Source organism: Pseudopipra pipra, chromosome 21 (assembly GCF_036250125.1).
Source record: "Pseudopipra pipra isolate bDixPip1 chromosome 21, bDixPip1.hap1, whole genome shotgun sequence".
NCBI classification, from domain to species: Eukaryota; Metazoa; Chordata; class Aves; order Passeriformes; family Pipridae; genus Pseudopipra; species Pseudopipra pipra.
Genome location: NC_087569.1, coordinates 146546 through 166099, shown reverse-complemented (window position 1 = coordinate 166099; position 19554 = coordinate 146546). Strand labels below are relative to the sequence as shown.

The 19554-nt window shown below is 52.4% G+C and overlaps 1 protein-coding gene across 5 annotated transcripts in view; it reads right to left on the bottom strand.

The window, feature by feature from the left end:
* GTF2IRD1 (GTF2I repeat domain containing 1) overlaps positions 1 to 18475 on the bottom strand; it is a 71862-nt gene extending 53387 nt beyond the window's left edge. For all 5 annotated transcript variants that reach the window (XM_064677576.1, XM_064677578.1, XM_064677575.1 and 2 more), the window contains exon 1: positions 18393 to 18475. The gene's annotated coding sequence lies outside the window, so the exon portion shown is untranslated. The remainder of the gene's footprint in view (positions 1 to 18392) is intronic.
* Between the last annotated feature and the right edge of the window lie 1079 nt (positions 18476 to 19554).

Below are 19554 nucleotides of genomic sequence, written 5' to 3'. Positions count from 1 at the left end.
GACTCGCAAAACTGGGCTGAAAGGCTCTCCTCAAGCCTTTCACTCCTCTGGGCCACATCTGCCAGCAAGAAAAAGGTAAAGCAATGACCCCTTTTTTGGGTATTACCCAGGACCAAACTCAGTGCAGAGTGGGAGATGGGAACAACCAAATGCCCAGGAGGGACTGAGGACATCCCATACCTGCTTCTTGTTCCACTGACTTCTACAAATACCGGGTTTTTTTACTATCAATACTAAATCAAAGAACCATGGAATGGTTTGGTTTGGAAGGGACCTTAAAGCCCATCTCACTCCAAACTCCTGCCATGGGCAGAGACACCTTCTGATAGACCAGGTTGTCCAGCCTTGCCTAGAACACTTCCAGGGATGATGCGTACTGTGTTTAAATTAATTGATTTGTTTTTTCCTGCAGGTCTACTGTATCTTAAAAATATAACTCTGTCCATTCCCACCATGTGAAGCATCTCCTGTACTAAAGACCTGGAAAGGACACCAGATCTCAAAACCGTCAGAACAAAGCATCCCCAACCCAATTGGTGGCTGCCACAGCTGCGTCTTCCATCTCAGCCCTTAAACTACCGGCTGTACCCAAGGGCGACAAACTGGAGAGCACTGGCTCAGACCCAGCACCCAGCAAGGGAGAAGTGAAAAGCTGAGGAGCAGCACAGAGAGTCCCAAAGAGACGCTGCCACTGCTGCCTACTTGCCCTACGGAGACTGTAGTATCACCATGGAAATCCCCCTGCGCCTGCCAACCCAGAATGTTTAAAAAACCTGCAGCGATATGGACTGGCTCCCAGTTCAGGAAGCTAAACAGGAATTAAAATTAGTGAGAGTTTGACTATTCAGCACATTGAGGGTTAAAAAAGAAGAAAAAAAGAAGGGGGAAAATATGATCCTCACACTGGTCCTGTCCACATCTCCATACAACAGCGGCTGGAAATTATCTGCTAATTCATTTTTCCAGGAAAATTCTGCCTATTGCTTCAGTGGTGCTGGTGAGATGGCAGAAAGCCCAAGCGAGCCAGCCTCAGTTCCAACAAAATAATGAAAATAAAATATATATATATATCAATCTCTATGGAATATATATTTTATATATATTTTTAATATGTTTTTATTTATATATATATATGAGGTAGGTTTTGAGATGGATTACAGGCCCTCTACCCTGGGTAGGGGAGGGGCAGCCTAGGGGTATATTAGAGCAGGGGAAAGCACAGCTGTGGGTGGGAAACTTGAAGGTGGTACTTGGGTTTTTTGGTCACCTGAAATGTTTGATGAGCTCCGGGATGTCAAGTACCACATACAGCCATCTCCATTCCCCCCAGGACCAAGGGAACAGGACAAGCACCCCCAGCCCATCTCCTGGGAGGACACCTCCAGCCCACGAATGTAAAAATGAGATGCCAGTGATTTCATTTGTTATTTCCTTTTTCTCCAGGAGGGCATATCTGAAGGGATTTTTAAAACAGACCAGATTTGGAAGACCTTTCAGCAAATAGCTCTGGCTATCATTAAACACGCTTATAAGTCGACCAGGAGTCATCCTGATTGGAGCCTGAGGGACAAATAATGTCCTACGCCAGTGCTGGGACAATGTCCCCTCTCCAAGCAAGGGGCCCATCCCTGTCTCCCATTTTGGGACATCGCTCTGGAGCAGGACCCACACTAAGGATTATGTCACGAGTGAGGAAGGGGCAATAACTCAGAAGGCATTTCCCTGTCCCACTCAATCCCAGGGATTTTGGAGGTCTCTTTTTTTGGAGGCACTTGTAAGCAGGAAGGTGCCTGGCAAGCTGGAGTCGTTTGAGCAAAAAACCCTGGAAACCACATCAGCCACAGCAGGTCAAAAGCCAGGGAAGGGACCAGGCTTGAATTTCCGCTTGTGTTTTTTTCTAATTGCTTAAGCAAACACCAGTATCAGCAGAGCCAGTGGATGTGATCAAAGCTGTCTTGCGTGCAGGAGCACCACGGCATGACCCCGCATTTGCCAAATAGCTGGCCTTGGGATTTTTGCCACAGCAGTGGAGATTTCTGCTCTGCATGGGCAACTTGCTTTAACCCATCCATGCTGACTGACTAAACCTGAATCCCTTACGCCTAATTCAGCACTAGTCTTCAGCCTCTGTAGCCAGATCCTGTCCATCCTTAGCCAGGTAACTCACACCCATGCCAAGGTGGTTTACTTTGTCCCTAATGATGCCTCATTCCCTAACAGGGCATGGTTAGCAGGTGGTTGGTGAGCTGCAGAGCTGCACCATCAGCACAATGCCAGTGGTACAGCAGATTAACTGCAGTCCAGAGTACTCACAAAATGCCCAGAAATACCCTCAAGTGTCTAAACACCCCCAAAATCCCCCAAATTCCTAATCTGTGCCCTACATGTGTATACCCTTGCAGCACATCTCTCCTGGGACACGCAGGGAGATCTGGGTTTTAGGGGACCCAGTTGGTGCACCCCGTGTGAGAAGCATTTGCTGAGGACACATCTGCATCCTCCAAATGTGAGTGTCAGCGTACTCCCAGCCCCAAATCTTGTCTAAGTGCTGCCCCATAGCTATTGCTATGTCTCTTCCCAGATCCACAAATTCCCTTTTATTTTGCTACTTTTCAAGCTAATACCTTTTTCCAAACCCTGAAAGCAGCAGAGCTGGGGGGCAAATGGCCTCCGATGCAGTCTAGGGCACCCAACTGCTTGTGCCCACAACCCCATTGTGCCAGTAGGTCTTACTGCCTCTACCAGCCTTCCCAAACCCTGTGTCTCCCCTCCCTGCTCCTTCCAAACAGGCAGTACAGGGCAGAACAAGTTCCCATCACCAAACACCTCCTTCCTTGTTTTGTTTTACCCAAAAAACTCAAGGCACCTGCTGGAAAACCTCCTCACATACACCCCAGCACCACAACATTCAACAGCATCACTGCCTGAACTCCGCTTTCCCGGATAATCTGCCATGGTTTAGTCTCACTTATGAAAGAAGCAGAGAGCAAACTGGGGGCTCCTGTGGGGAAAAGTGTCTGCCACAGGAATTTCACTTTGTCTCCCAAGCTAGAGCATGGCATTCTGCTGCCACCTTGATTTTCTTAAGCCCAGCCCAGGTGCACATCTTAATATAATATGCTAAAATTATAGTAGGCTTCTGCTAGTGCAAAGAGAGACAGAAGAGGATCAAGTGCCCTTCAGAAGCTGTATGTCATCTCCCCCAGGATAAACACTTCCATGGCATGGCAGCTGCTGGGGGACCACTCTGCCTGTGGAGCTCCAGCAGCATGGCTTTCAGTTCCAGACAAGTTTCCATGCCACAATCTCACAGCAGGCAGGCAGAGAAGCTCTTGCTTCCAGGAACTGCCTCTTCAGTTATTAAAGAAATTTAAAAGAAAAAAAAAGGGAGGGGAAAAAAAGTAAGTGTTAATCAGATCATTCCCACCATAGCAAGGATAGATGCTGCAAGCATCACACATGGAGAGCTGGATCTTGCCCCTCATGAGTGGCTGGGTCAGTGAGGCCATGATGAGCTTCATGGTGGCTGGTGGGTGAGCAGAGCCACCCAGCCACAGGGCCTGGGTGCCTGCATGGCTCCTAGGGCTGAGCCTCCTTCTCCAGGGGGATGCCCAGCCCCAAAACTCAGCATCGGGGAGCTCAGCACCCCTTTCCATACAGCCTGGACAAAACGCACTGCTTGGCAGTTCCTAGAAGAAGAGGTGGGAACAGATGCGGGAGCAAGGGTGCGGATCCAGCACCCTCACGCACTAGGGCTCAGGTTGCACTTCCTAGGAGCAAGTGGTCAGGGGAAGCCAAAATTAGCAGGCTGCTAATTCTACCCCTTGGTACATCCCACTGGTCTAGTGGAAGGTGTCCCTGCCCAGGCCAGGGAGGTTTGGAACTAGATGATCTTTTAGGTCCCTTTCAAACCAAACTGTTCCATGATTCTATGATGATCCCTGGCCCCTGCACTGCCACAACTGCTGGTTATTGCAAGAAGATGTCATCAGTCCCTTGCTTAGAGAACAAGTGAGATGAAATGAACCCAGAAGCCACAGAATAACCTGCAAGGAAGGTCTTAGCGTTGCAGTAACCTGGGCCCCCAGCCCTGTACCCCCTGGCATCCCTCCATCAACACCTGGGTCCCACCCTGGACCCCTAACTGGGTGTTGGGGCCGGGGGAAGGCAGGCAGACCCCAGCTCCCAGCCCCCAGTTCAGCAGTGCATAAACTAATGCTGGGGTTATTTAAAGCCCAGTTTTAACAGCATTCAGCTACTGGTTGCGTGATCAGGATAAAAAAATCGCAATCCTAATTCCTGGCCACCCCCCCCCCCCCAGTGCCTATGGCAACTGGTATCCATCTCCTTGGAAACTAATCTCGTGGTATTTGAGCAATGTACCAAGGGCCTTTAATCTCCCAAACACTGTAAATCTTTATTCTAGCCTGCTCTCCTCCTACCCCCAGAGCCAATATAAAAAGCCTGTTGTTTTCTGCAAAGTCACCAAGAGCCCAACTTGAATTTTATATTACACAGACACATGTTTTTTTGCCTTTTTTTTTTTTGCCTTCTTTTTCCCTCCCCACTAAATTAAGGAAAGATCACATATGCACTAAGTCCCAGGTGTTGCAGCCCTGGCCCCACATCCTGGTATGAGGTTTGCTTTCTCCAAACAGTGCTCAATAGCTGTCACCTCGATCAGCATGTCCGCTTTGTCCATCTAACAGGACACTGCTCTAGATAATCATCATCATCGTGATCATCATCATCATCATCATCATCATCTGAATTATCTAGCAAAAAAGTACCCAAGCCGCAAATACACAAAGAGCCCGGGCTGGGGGCAATGAGTTTCACAAGAGCTCAGCAGAGGATGGTCCACCCCAGTACCTCAGATGCAGTTGGGCACCTCATCTTTCTCCTCAACACTCAACCCCAACGCTTTTTCCTTTTGCGAAGCTTCTGTTGATGGCACCAGCCCCTCCCCACCTCCCCCTCACCAACCCCATCCCACGGTCACTACTGCTAGTCACCCACTTTCTGCTCTGCACAGGCAATTAACTCTGCATAAGGTGATCCCTGATAGAGAGCTGACACCTATCTCATTATGTTTAATTTTATCTCTAGTATTTCTCTCTTGTTACTGGTTCTCAGTACTGAGTATTCCCCATGTTACAGGACAGGCTGTTTTTGCTAATCCCAGGCCTGTCTCTCTGCTACATAAATGAACCCAATAAAAAAAATAGAATGCCTTTTTAAAGGGAGGTAAGGAGGCTCAGAGACAGAAGCCCTTCTCCCTTCTTCCTTATTTTATTTTATGGGATGATTCAGAAAGGTGAGAGCAGGTCCTGCGTCACCCCGACCCCACAGTGGGAGCATGTGTGTAGAGAGCCAGTGCTGGCTGCTCCTTGTCAACCATGCCCTCGATGTTTGTCCAGAACTGGGCATCCCACACGGGCAGGTGACTCACACCGGCAATGGAGGAGTCTTGGGTGAAGCTGAGCATGCACCTGCCCTGGTGTGACCCATCAAGAGAGGCACTGCCACCAGGGAGGGGCAGCCAGCTGGGATTCTCATTTCCTCCTCAGGCAGCCTCTGGCTGTGACACTCAAAACCTGCAGTTGCTCATGCAAACCCTGCCATTACTGTGGTACTATCAAGGCTTGGGATCACCACTGCTGCCAGACACAAACACCTGCGGGTGCTACAGCCCCCACTCACCCTGAGCAGGGACATCACCTTCCATGGTGAGGCAACACACCAGGAGCCACTGGGGATGGCCACAAACAGCTTTAGCTTCCCTGGGCTGCCCAGCACCCTGACTGGGGCTGCAATGCCAGGTCCTGCTGTGCTGCTCCCGCAACCCAAGAGCAGCAGCTTTGTGGCTCAGGGGCACCCAGAGGCTGGTAGAGCCATGCCATCTCAGCCAAGGCATCCCCAACAGTGTGACCATCCCCACAGCTCCTGTGGTGAGATTCTCCACTGTTTAATACAGTTTGGGTGCACCACACCCCCACCACATTCACAGGAACTCAGCTGTTTCTTAACACTGAGCCTCGAGCACCATAAGTCTTGCTTTGGTGCACAGGTGGCAGGCAGCCAGGGACAGGGGCAGGCAGACAGACAGACGGAACAGACCCACACCCAGGGACAGTGATCACACACCTGCTGGTCCCAACCTGCCAATTCCCCAGTGATGCCTCTTCCCCTAGGGGCTGTAGGAAGCTGCCCACACATATCAGTGCCTTCACCCGGGAAGGGCAGCACAGCACGCTGGGGGGTTTGCTGTGGCTCGCTTCCAGAGGCATGTGGGCTGCAGTGGGGTAGGGAGTGTGGCAGCCTAGGGCAAAGGTGGTGGGAGCAGCTCTGATCGTGGCAATTGCAGCCCTGACTCAAAGGCTGCCTGGGTGGGTGTCGGGGCTGGCCCCAGGGAGCCCTGTGAGGATGGCTCCGGGCTGGCCGGGATCTGGCTCGAAAACAGCCAGGCCCTCTCCCACATGCTTCTGCTTGGAGTCACCTCAGGACAAGGTGACCTGGCTGCTGACACTTCCTCCCTCCTGGGACTCATTGGCACTCAGGCTCCAACATGGCAGCTTGGGACAGCATTTCCCTTCCCTGACACCTTGACCCACCCCAGAGAACATGAGCTCCTTCTTTCCCAGGGGGAAACAGGCCCAGATCAGCCCTGGTCCCTATAACCCTGGACAGGGGGACACTAGCCCTCTCCCCAGCTTCCCCAATGGGTCAGCCCAGCTCCCTGAACCTGCAGCCACCCAGTCTTGCCCTCATCCCACTCACATGTTTCAGGGAGGATTAGGCAGGGAAATGATTGGGCCCCAATACCAGCAAGAGTGGGCTTCCAGTGATGCCAATCACCCACTGCCATCACCATAGTACGGCACATGGGGCCAGCAGAGCCTGAAGTCTTGCAGAAACACATGTTCCCCCTGCTAAATTCCAGCTTAATTCTCATTTTCATTGTGTTATGAAACACATTATCTATTGAAACTAAGTCAACAGTTGTTTGCATTTACATGTAAACACAGTGAATATTAGGAGCGGGGCCAGCATTAAATTTGCATCCAAAATGCTGCCTGCACTGCCCTCTCTCCCTGGCTCTTCTCCATCCCTGCAGCTAAAGACATAAGGATGCAGAAGACAGTAAAAGCAAGACCAGAGCAGCCCAAGATGCAAAAAACTCCCTTGTTTTTCTCTCTCTGTTTTTATTTTTGTGCAGCAGAAGAAACATGCCTTTAAACCCCCATACCGCACTGACATGCACAGCCCTTCATCTCAGGACCAAGTAGAAACTGCTTCAAATTCCCAATGACACGCATATCTTATTAGAGCTGCTTTGCATAGCGCATAAATATTTATTTGATTTTAATCCTGCAAAGCAAACCTGCCTTGTGGCGCATTTCCCTTAATCGGCAACTCTGGCACCCAACAAGGCATTGAGAGAAGTGGCATCCCAAATTCTGAGCCTGCTTTAGGTGCAATGGTATGGAAATAAGAACCCAAGGCCCAGTACCCACCACCTCTTGGTGTGCCCAAGGCAGGACTGGGATGCCAAAGCAGCCATAAGGCACCCTGGTTCCTTGCCATTAGGGAAAGCAAGAGCCTTGCTCAGGTGCCCCATAAATAACAGAAAATAAATACATGTGCATCATGCTTTGGATGTGAGAAGTGGCTTGATGATGACTTAGCTCTGTGATGGTGACACTTGCAGGAGAGGTGATACCAGGGGTGGGGGCTCACCCTTCAAAAAAAGAGATTTTTGGGGCTGAAAAAAGGGAGAGCACCTTGTCACATGGAAGGCAGATGACATACAGTTTATTTTGGGGGCTTGCAGCTAATTTTTTGCACATGGACTTGTTGGGTTGAAAAATGGGAACCCTCCAGTGTGGTCATCCATGAAATGGGCAACAAGGGGTTGCACTGCTGGGAATCAGCTCAGCCTCTCCATCACCCCAATTCAGGACATCGCTGAGCACAGATCCATACCCCAAGCCCTGTCAAGACTCATACAGCCTCATATGTCACAAAACTTGTAGAAATTGAAAAAAATGAGAATTTTCAAACATCAAATCACCGCAACACCAAAGGCCCCTAATGACCTCTCGTTTCAGCCAGGAGGACAGGAAGCAGCACACTTGCCCGCATCCACCCCTGCTCCACAGTGATCACAGCATTCACATGAGGACGCATAGAGCCTGGGATTGTGAATTCCTTTCTCAACCAGTTTCTCTTAAATGGGTGGGAAGTAATTAGGCAAGGGGTGCAGCAAGGGTGCCATGCCTGGGGAGCCAGCAAGTGCTCAGCAAGGCTCTTCGCTCCACAGGCAGCCAGAGTGGGTAAACCCAGAGATACTTTATAGTGGGCAGGTAAATATTTAACAGGGTTTATTTTGGCCACTCTGCCACTGTGCCTCATACTCTGTGAATCTGTTGATCCAGATGGAGCCCCAAAATCTGATTCAAAGTAAAATTCTGGTTTTCCCCAAGATGGATGGAAACACCTTAACCTCTGCCCAAGGCTAGTGATTTGGGACTGGGAGCCGCCCCAGCCATCCCCAGGAGCCTAATGTGATCTCACACCTCTCCAGCATCTTCAAGGAATGCTTCTCACAGCCCAAACCCACAACCCCCCAGATATTAGCACCTCCAAGGATCCGTCCCCATGAATGCCTCTCCCAAACCCCATGCCCGTCACCTCCCCTGAGGTGGCAGTCTGGCTCTCCACGGCATCCTTCAAGGTGCTCCCCAAATACCAAGGGCAATACAGAGTCTCGAGCAGAAAGCAAAATCAATACTGGAAGGAAGGTTCTGGGCTTAAATGCCTGTCATAGCATCACTGGGAAAAGTAGGTTAGTGAGGTGGGGAGGACAGAAAACCACTCGGCAGCACCCACAGCACACAGAGGAACCGTGTTTGTTGCAAGGTTTTCCATAGGCATTGTGATGGCTTTCAGGTAGGGAGCACACAGTGGGGGGTGCAGACTCAGCTTGGCACTCCCTGAGCCTGATCCAACCACAAGGTGTTTTGGGGAAGAGGAAGAAGAGAGAGACCTCAGAACTGTGTCCTATGTCCCACACAGGCAATGCTGGTGTGCACCAGATGCTGCCATTTTGGTTTTGGGGCGTGTGGAGCCACAGGGATATGGGGTAGCCGACTGTCATCAACCAGCACCACGAGAAGAGTCACTCTCCCACTGCTCTTCTCACCTGCAGCCCCGACAGAAGACATTTCCCTTTCTGCTCTTCTGGTCTTGCATCTCCAAAGGGCCAGCTCCAAATGCCGACAGGCATCAGCTTCCCTGCCCCATTGGGACAGCGCCACAGCAAAGCCCACCTGCTGGTCCAGGCACAGATAACACCCCCCATAATGTGGGAAAGCTATATCCTGAAGTATCGTCAGCAGCAGCTCCCCACAGCAGAGACAACTCCACATTATTCTGAATTTTCAAATTTAAAATAATAAAGGATGCCTATGTGCTCCAGTGCATTGATGGCAACCCAGCACCAGCCCAGTAGTTACAAATAGTCCTTTCCAGGAGTGCGTTGCCAGTCTCGGCCACAGGCACACTTGGCCCTGTGGGACACACACTCTCTGCTCTGTCCATCAGCATCACCACGTCAGGTCCACAGTGCACCCAAAGGTCAGAGTGTTGAAATATGCATCTTACTTACAGAAAAAAAATTTAAAAAAAATTAACCAAAAGGCAAAAAAATATATTGAGGGATCCTATGCTGATAGGGGGGAGAGAAAAAAATCAGGGGGGGGGAAGTTTATTGGGGAATGAAGCCCCGAACTGAGCAGCTGATGTTCAGAGTACTGAGATGAGGTGCAGAGGGGAGCCAAGCGTCACCCCTGCCGGATGCTAAAGTAGTGGAAACTTTTGCATCGCTGCAGCAGCACCAGAGCTGGCTTTTATCATGGACAGCTTCGCACAGGCAGCGATAGGGCTGGATTTCTGCAGGTGTAATTCCCACGGAGATGAATACCTTGTTTTTCAAGAAGCAGCAACATCATACGTAAATTACAACAGCAAATGTAGGAAACAAAGAGGTTTTCAAGAGACCACATAACCCTCAGAGGGGTGGCATGGGGAAAGCCGGCAGGTGGCTCTGGGAAGACAATGCTGGTGAGATGTGGGGCTGATCTCATGCTCTCCCACGCTCCAAACGAATAAACCTTTGAGCAGGTGGGGTGAAAAATTAGGCCACCTAAACAATAACTATTTGAGGGGCCCAGGACAGAGGTGGAATTGGATGCTACTTGCTTTTCCCTGCAGCAGGATCCAGCAAGGAGCCATGGGAAGGGCACAGGTGGATGCTGGACCTGTCCTGGAGCCAGGTCTTCACTCCAAGAGTTCACATGGGAAGTGACGGGGCTGCACTGCACTGGGTTGATCAGCTCATGGCACGGGTCACTTACTCATGGCTCACCTCTCTTACACATCTTTTCTTTTGTCCCCTCTCTTTTAAAATAAAATAAATAATACAACCTGATGCTAATTCTAACAGGTTTAATAAACGTCTAACATCCTGTAAAAGGTCACTGCCCACTCACTTCTGTCTGTGGATCTGTATTAAGAGCACTGGGGCACTTGGTTTGAGCTGTGCTGTTTCATAGGGTCCTGATGTCCAGCATGCTCCTCTCCCAGCTCAGCATCTCCCAAGGAGCTGTGGGGCAGGGGTGGCAGGGGACTGGCATGTGCAGTGAACCCCAGCTAACCCCCCATCTTTGATGGAACAGGCTGCCCATAGAAGCCGTTGCTGCCCCATCCCTAGAGGTATTCAAGGCCAGGTTGGACGGGGCTTGGAGCAACCTGGTCTAGTGAAAGGTGTCCCTGCCCATGGTAGGGAGTTGGAATAAGATGATCTTTAAGGCTCCTTCCAACCCAAATCATTCTATGGTTGCATGATTCAAGCTCCTGGATGAGCTTCATCTGAGGGCATGGGGGCATGTGCATTTTGGGGAGCAAAAATACCAGCCTCTAGCTCAGGGTAAAATGTTGTAATTTCACTTAAGGGGTTCCTAGGCATTTTCCTCCCAAAAGACAAATGAAATTACAGCCCAGCGATGCCCCTAAAGGGTGTGGAGCAATTTATTTCTAGTGATCCTCCTCTAATGAAGCTAATTTATAACCTTGTCAGAAGGTGCAAGCAGGCTTGGGGCATCGGTGAGGCTCCCTTCCCCCTGCCTGCCTTTCCCAGGATGAAAACCTCCAACCCAAACCCCAACTAGGATGTTTAAGACCCAAACCCCAAAGGCACTTTAAACAAGCAAGGTTCTTCACATATTTTGCCGACTAAGTGCAACCCTTCTTGCCAGCAATTACAAAAATGCTTTCAGTGCCCAGGGAGGTGCAGGGGTCCCTGCTGTCACCAGGACAGAGTAGGGTGGGAGCAAGGATGATGCTGTGGCACCCAGGGACCTGGTGGCATCATGGGGTGTCCTTGCAGACCAGAGCATCCCCACATATCTGGGTCTCCACAGCTCAGCAACGTGGTGACCCAGTTTTTGGGAAACTTATCAAGGACCTTAACACCACCCCAACAGCCCCACTACACTCCGATGGGAATTGGTCCTCACCAGTTGGAAGGGTTCAACAGTTCATACCCCAGGTGATTAAAAGGGACAAAGCCACAAGGAAAAGCCCTTTCTCCATCCATACCAACCACTCATGTTTCTCCTAGGACACGGCAGATGCCAGCAGGAAGTAGCAGGGGAGCAGCGGCATGGCAGGCAGCTCCCACTGCTCCCTGCAGCAGCACTTCAGCAGATGGTGGCTCCTAACATTGTTATAGTTACCTAATAAGATTGCCTTATTGTAGCCCTCCAACAATAAAGCTAGAGCATCTAAAAGGAGTGGCCAACTCCTGCGCTTTGACAACCCTGGTGCCAAAAATACGTGTGTGTATTTTAAATCTCTATATAAATCACAATTTTAGGGGTCATGGTAATACACTGATTTTTTTTTTCCCCTCATACTAAAGCAGATGTGACTCACATGCAAGCAAAAGGATGTAGGATTCAATACTTTAACTACTTCTAAGTGTCAGGGTGTGGAGCTGCAGCAATTTGGGTGATGCCACGGGCACAGAGCTCAACTCCCAATCTACCCAGTCCATTCAGAACACCAGAGACAGCATTTCTCCTGGCAAGGACTGTCATTCCCTGTCTGCAGAGCAAACAGCGTCCCAGCCTTCTAAATACTAATGCAATACAAATAATAAAGATAATTCCCATATATTTAATCATTACCAGAGGTCTGGGAAGAAATGATAATCAGGCTCCTACTAATTAGGGAGACATAATCTTGCCTTCCCTACAGGTTTTTCCATCCCTGTGTCTTACCCTGCAGCGAAACAAGCAGAAAACTAGCCCAGTGGGGAGGAGTGTGGCTTTGGTGGAAGCCTCAAGCAGATCCTAAAGCCTAGCTGCAGTGGGTGCAGCCCCATCCTACCGGTGCCAGGGAGACATGCCAAAATACTCATCCCGCTGAGCTCAGTACCCATCCTGCCATGAACGCAACCCATCCTTTAGGGTCCCTCTTGAGAAGGTCCAAGAGGCAGCATTTCCAGGGAGAACCCTACCCTTGCCACCCATGTCCTTCTAGGATCTCTGCCCTGCAACAGGGTATGGACCAGGAGCTCACCTCAAGCCTCATCCAAAACCTTTCAGCATCCCACAGTTCTCCCTGATGGCAGGCAGGCAGGGGAAGGCAGAGCCTGCCTTATCGGCACTGCTCCCGGGTGCCCTCATAAACGTGATGTGCCACGCACGCTTCCTGGCACTGAGCCCTTCTGAATTAACCCCCTGGTTCATTTCTGGCATGAGGGCTGCTGCTAACTAGAGGCAGGGCGAGGTTGGTCCCTTTCATCTGTGGGGGGCTCTGACCACCTCCAGGGAGCCATCTCCATCCTGGTGCAATGGCCAGAGCTGTCCCCACTGCCCAGGGCCAACTCTCTGGTGCCACCAGGCTGCAGCCCAGCAGCAGATGAGCAACTGGCACGGCAGTCAGTGCCCTAAGGCAAGGTCACCTCTTGCAGGCACTAAGGTGCGGGAGGTTTCCCAGGCAGGGAAGCAGATGCAGCTGGAACTAAAGGCAGGACGTGAGCTCTGCCGAAACCTGGGCAGAGAGATGCATTCATCCCTTTAAAGATGGGTGAAGCATCTTCCTGTACAGCAACTAGATAAAACCATGGAGATCTTCTTCACTTACTGCAATGGTTTCATTTTCCAGTGTCACCTTGCTCTGGAAGACTCCCACTCCATGAGTTTTCCCTGAGCAAGACCAACTGCCTGTATGTTCTTCCAATCTGTTGGAAAATGAAAACTTAGGGGGGTTTTTGCCTTCTTTTTTTTAAAGTGAGGGAGACGGAAGCTAAGGGCTCCTCTATGGCCACGCTGCTGGCACAACCCATGGCTGGGATTCCATGCCTCTATCCCATCTCGTCCAGGGATTTGAAGTGGAACTCAAAAACCTGCTGCTTGTTACCAGGGCCCAGGCACCAAGGATTTCTCTCAGAAGCATGTAGATCCCTCCAACCTCTGTCCACCCACTGGGGGGGAGGTTTCTCCTGTAGGGCACATCCAAGCTAAGTGGGACATACAACCCTGGCAGGGACCACCACCCACACACATCACCAAAAAGTTCAAGAAATGTTCCAAAAATTAAAAATGTTTACAAAACATCCTGCACACCAGTTTTCCTCCCAGCCATCTCCAAAGGGATCTATACCCCAAAGCACCTCCTGAGCTCCCAGGTTTTAGTCTGCCTATGGGGTTGTGGGAACAGATCAACAGCAGGTCCGTGGTACCCACCACAAGCCTTTGCACCCGACTGCTCACACCCACTTGAATGGCTCAGGGGCACTGCCAGACCCTGGCACACCCATAGGGGATGTCACCCATGGGCAGGGAACTTCTGTCTTGTCCTCTTCAATCTCCTGGGGCAGAGGTCCCAGGCACGCAGGTGTGCACTGGATGACACATTTCCAGGACCCATCCTGGGTCCACACTGACCTCCCCACTGGCATTTGCTCTATTTAATGTTACAGATTTAAAGAAAATAAGATGGACATCTCACCCCTCATGCGAGAGGTGGAGATTGGCTCTAAGGAGGGACACGCTGGCAAAGGACTATGTCAACCACACAGCTGTGCAGCAGAAGAGTGATGCTCCTCGCTGGTCCCCTGCTCATTCCACTGAGGTTAATTATCTTCTTAAGCCAGGCAGACCAGCCCAGAGCAGAGACAAGGCCACATGAAACCAGAAAACTCCAACAGAAGCCATTTGCATGCAGGAATGTAAATCCTGCTCAGTACAGCCTGCTCCCAAGGAGGGGATTCATGTACCCAGTGCTTTTCTCCACAGCATCCCAACTCGAGGGATGCTTTCCCTCGCTCCCACAGCGAGGGGAGCCTTGCTGCATCATAGGCAAATCCCTTGGAAACAACACCATCATTTGTAAGGTGGCGTTTGGCAGCAACTCCTGAATCAGGATGGGACACAGTGTGTTCCCACACCAGCCAATGCCCTAGCTGCTTTGGGGGGTCTCTCTGGCAGCAAACCCCCATCCCAGCCCACTGCTCCATCACTCTAGGGGCACCACACAGCAGGGCCAAGCACCCACCTGGACCCACTTCACATTTTTCTCTCTGGTCTGAAGCAAATTCAACAAATGAGCCTGTACCAAGAAACGAAGCATCAAAACAGTGAGCCAGAAACCCCCAAACTCCCAATCCCCAAAGTCCAACAGACACCACCGTCCAGCTCCAAGCCTCCTGCAGTTCTTGACTTCTTTTTAAAGACAATGCTTCAAGAGATGTAAATAGAAGAGGCTACCATAGGGCAGAGCAAGGTCCTGGGAAGCCTCGCTCCAGTTTGCAAAGAGCTGCCACCTCACTGGCGAACCTCCATCTGGGGCTGCTCTATGCCCCCAGCCCCGCTGCTCTGGCCAGCATCCACATGGACACTGGAGGCTCTTCTCTACAGCTTCCAGCTGGGCTCTTCCCAATAAATTAACCAATAAATACATATTTAGCTCCTGGATAGCTATCTCCATCTCAGAAGGGGCACTCAGTAGGTCCTTTCCTCTCCTCCTCCCTGTCCTCAGGGAGGCTTCTGGTGGTGGTAAACCCAGCCCAGATGCCTTCAGCATCTGTCTCTATTCCCCCCAAACCCCTGAAGAAGGTTTGTCATTGCCAGCAAGGCGTAACACAAGGCAGATGTGGTTGAAGGGCCAGAAGTAAAGCAAGGACACCAACATAGCCCCTCACCCACTCAGCATCCCCTTCCTCAAACCATCACCCACCACCAAGCCAAATCATCCTGGAGCAGCAGTACTGAACCACCAGCATGTCCACCCACCACTGGCACCTGCAAATGGATGCTGATGGCACCCCTGCCCTCAGCCAGCACTGAGTCCTGCACCCACCCCAGGGGTTAGCCTTGCAGCAAGCAGCTGGCCAGTCCCTCTGCACTCCTCCAGACTGCCTGCTGGGGTGCAGTCACAGAAATTACCAAAGGAAGTATAGAGGATTGATAGTTGCCAAAAAAAAATCTGAGCTATTTCCTGTGGGAGCAGCAGATGGGAATCCCCTGTTAACTCCAGCAGCAAGAGGTCATGTGCTTTGACCTGAGACTTTTTTTTCTCCTTCCTTTAAGCAGAGCATCACTTTAGTCATATGTGATGCACATCATGTTGGACAGCCAGACCTGTGCCCTCTGCGCTGGCCTCAAAGACCACCTTCCTTGTCACCTCCTGCCCCACGCAAGGATGTGCCAGGCTCCCATGACAGTACCAGCCTGCCAGCAAGGGCACTGTGTCTCTCACTTGGGCTGGTAGAGCCAGGTTGATAAACATGTCCCTGAGCAGGTTCCTGCTTTCCTGTCCCAACTTCTCATTAGCAAATCTGAATGAGCAGCAACCAGTGGCAACACCAGCCGCTCCTGCAGAGGATGGAAAGCCCTCTCAGGAGGGACAGCAGAAGCAAGCAGCAGTGGCCATCAGAGCATATTTCTAGTGTCACTTCTCCACTACTGCAAGCACCCTGTGAGGGCAGCTGCCTGAACTTTTCTTCTGCCTGCATAGTGGTGACACATTCAAAGACGGGCTCGGCCCAAAATGTGGTCTTGGAGAGGTGACACCAGCTCAGAGAGCCACAGTGCATGAGAAAACCAGTGGCACAGCCCCAAGGAAGGGCACCCTGTCCATTGGTGGTCACTTGGAGTCTGGCTCTGCGGGGCTGAAGGGAGAGGAGCAGGGAATCTGCGGGTGGTCACAGAGCCACACTGCCCTGACATGGCAACCCTGACATCCAACCAGCTGCTGATATTGCTCCGATGGCAGCATGTGCTGTTGTGCCAGGGCTTGCTGTTCCGGCTGTGGCACTAGGACATGGCCTTTAGCACCCCAGCCACTAAGCTGCTGGCTTTCTCATTTCAGAGCAAGTGCTGCAGCAGTTTCCACAGGAGGGGATTCTGGGGGTTCAGATGGGCAACAACTGACTTACTGAGTCTGCCTGCGCTCTTGGGGACAGGAAACAAGGGATCCTGTGGAATTAAAGGTGCTCGCATCCACAGGATTATTCCCCAGCTGCAGCACTTCCAGCAGCTCCTTAAGTAAGAGCAGCGTGAAGAGCATACACCCTGAAGCCGAGGGCTCCCGTCATGCAAGGCTCCATGCTGATGTCCCCAGGTGGTTCTGATGTCTGGAACTCACACACTGACAGGTGACGGACGGATGCAGCAGTAGGCGGGTGACCCACCCCAAAATGCCCGCGGCACCCACCCCGTGGTGCTCACTGGCACCATCGCCTCCCGAAGTGGTCTTGCCTAGCTGTGCCTGGCGCTCACCACAAACACCCAGGATTACCTGCCGGGTCCAAACTTGCTCCTGCACAAGATGCATTAATAGGATCACTCCAATTACAGCTTATCCCAGATAAACCCACTGCCAGCCCCATGCACTGGAAAGACAAGGGCGCCCGATCTCCAGGGAGCGACTTTCTCCTCATCATGGTCATCCTCTGGCACTGAGAATCTTCCACTTGCCATAGGAGAGGATGTCTATCCCTCCAGCCCATGGGCCACGGTGCCAAGGCCGGTAACCAGCCCAGCCAAAGCCCCAAGCGCTTTGTCAGCTCAATGCCGTGTTTCTATTTCCAGCAGTGCTGCCACTGATCCCTGTGGTGTCGGAGAGGAGGCAAGCTCTGGCAGAGCCCTGCTTCTAGCTCCCCTTCCTGCCTGGCACCATTGGACACAGCCAGGGCAGGTGGTGGCCCCGGAGCTGCCTTCAGGATGTGGGACACCATTGGCACCGAGGGCCAGCCAGACATCCCCTGTCCAATTGCCTCAGCAGCCCCCCCAGCCCTATTGCTCCCTGCATCCCCCCCTGCAGCACTATTGCCCTCAACCCCTAACACCCTCCCAAACTTATTGGCATCTCCCCAACAGCCCCCATGGATCCCACCAACCCCAAGCCGCATCATCACCCTCAGCATTCCCCCCATCAGCCCTAATGACCCTCAGCCCCAGTGAGCTCCAGAATATCCTTAGCATCTCCACCAAGCCCTACAGCTCCTCAGTATTCCTCCCAGCCCTAATAGCCCCAGCATCCCTGCCAAGCCCTATTGCCCTGCAGCATCCCCCAACACTATCACTATCAGCCCCCAGTATCCCTATTGCCTCCCTGCCCACTCCCACACTGATGAGCCTGGCATTCCCTCCACAGCATCCCCCCAGCACCAATGAGCTCAGCATCCAGGCCAGCAACCCTACTACTCCCCTACATCCCAACCCTTGATGCCCCGCAGATCCCCACAGCCCTAACACCCCCCAGCAGCCCTAATGTCTGCCTGCATCCTCCAGACCTATCATCTCCCCAGAAGCTCTATTGCCCCCTGCATTCCCCAGCATTGTCACCCCCAGCATACCCCAGCCCTAAAGAGTCCAGCATGACCTCCCACCCTACTGTCCCCCTGCACCCCGCATCCCTATCATTCCCCCAGCAACCCACTGCCCACCCCATGCCTTGATATCCTTTTGTACCCCCGTAGCCCGATCACGCCCCAACAGTCCTGTTGCCCCCCTGCATCCTCCAGCCCTCTCGCCCCAGCCCTAATGTCCTGCTGCATCCCTCAGCCCTATCTTCCCTCAGGACCCCTAATGCTCCCCTGCATCCCCCCAGCCCTAACAACTCCAATCCATCCCCTGAGCCTCGATGCCCCCCCTGCATCCTCGAGACCTATCCTCCCCCAGCATCCCCCCAGCCCTAATATCCCCCTGCACCCCATCGCACCTACAACCCCCACATCCCTCCCGCCACTGGCCCCCAAAGTCGTGACTGGGGGTGGAGGGGAGCCGTGACGAAGGGATGGGGGCAAAACTTTTTCTTACCGCGGGCGGCTGGGGCGCGGCGCTGCTGCCTCCCCCGGCGAGGCTGCGCGGGAGCGGCGGGGGCGGACGGGCGGGGGCCGGGATGGAGCCGCCTCCCGCCGCCTCCCGCCGCTTCCCGGGCGGAGCCGGTATAACCCGATGGGGGCCTAAAGGAATGAAAAAAAACCCGGGGGGGTGGTTTGGGTTTTTTTTTCCCCCACCTCAAATCGGGCAGGGAACGCAGCTCTTTGTTCTGTAATCCCAGTAAAAGTGCCAGCCATTCGCCCCGCCGCTAATCCCAGCCCCGCGCAACGGCCGCATCCATTGGCTGCCATTTACACACGGGATTAACCAGCCCAAAAACCGGGAGGGGGGGTTTAGGAAGGCGGAGACGAGCTCTGGGAAGTCCTTTAACGCTGCGCTGGGGACGCGCCGGGGACGTCCCCGGCGCGGCTGGTTTTGGGGTGCAATGGGGACGTGTCGCCACCTGTTGGTGCTGGCACGGCTGGGTTTGGCTCAGTTTGACATGGTATTGTGTGGGTTGTCACGGCTTGATCCGGCGGGACCTGGAATGGCATAGAATCATAGCATCACAGATTCACAGAATATGCTGAGTAGGAAGGGACCCACAAGGATCATCGAGTCCAACTCCTTGCCCTGCACAGGATCATCCCCAAGAGTCACACCATGTGCCCGAGAGAATCATCCAAACGTGTCCTGAACTCTGTCAGGCTTGGTGCTGAGACCACTTCTCTGGGGAGCTTGTTCCAGTGCCCGACAATCTTTTTCTAAATCTCCCCTGACACAACTTCCGGCCATTTCCTCAGGTCACCACAGAGAAGAGGTCAATGCCTGGCCCTCCTCTTCCCCTCCCGAGGAAGTTGAAACTGTCATGAGGTCTCCCCTCAGTCTTCTTCAGCTGAACACACCAAGTGCCCTCAGCCGCTCCTCAACATGGTTTCCCCTCAAGGCCCTTCACCATCTTTGTTGCCTCCTTTGGATGCTCTCTCATGGCTTAATATCTTTCTTATATTGTGGTGACCAAAACTGCACATAATATTCAAGCTGAGGCTGCCCCAGGTCAGAGCAGAGCAGGACAATCCCCTCCCTGGCCTGCCTGGCGATGCTGAGCCTGATGCCCCTCAGGACATGGTTGGCCCTCCTGGCTGCCAGGGCGCTGCTG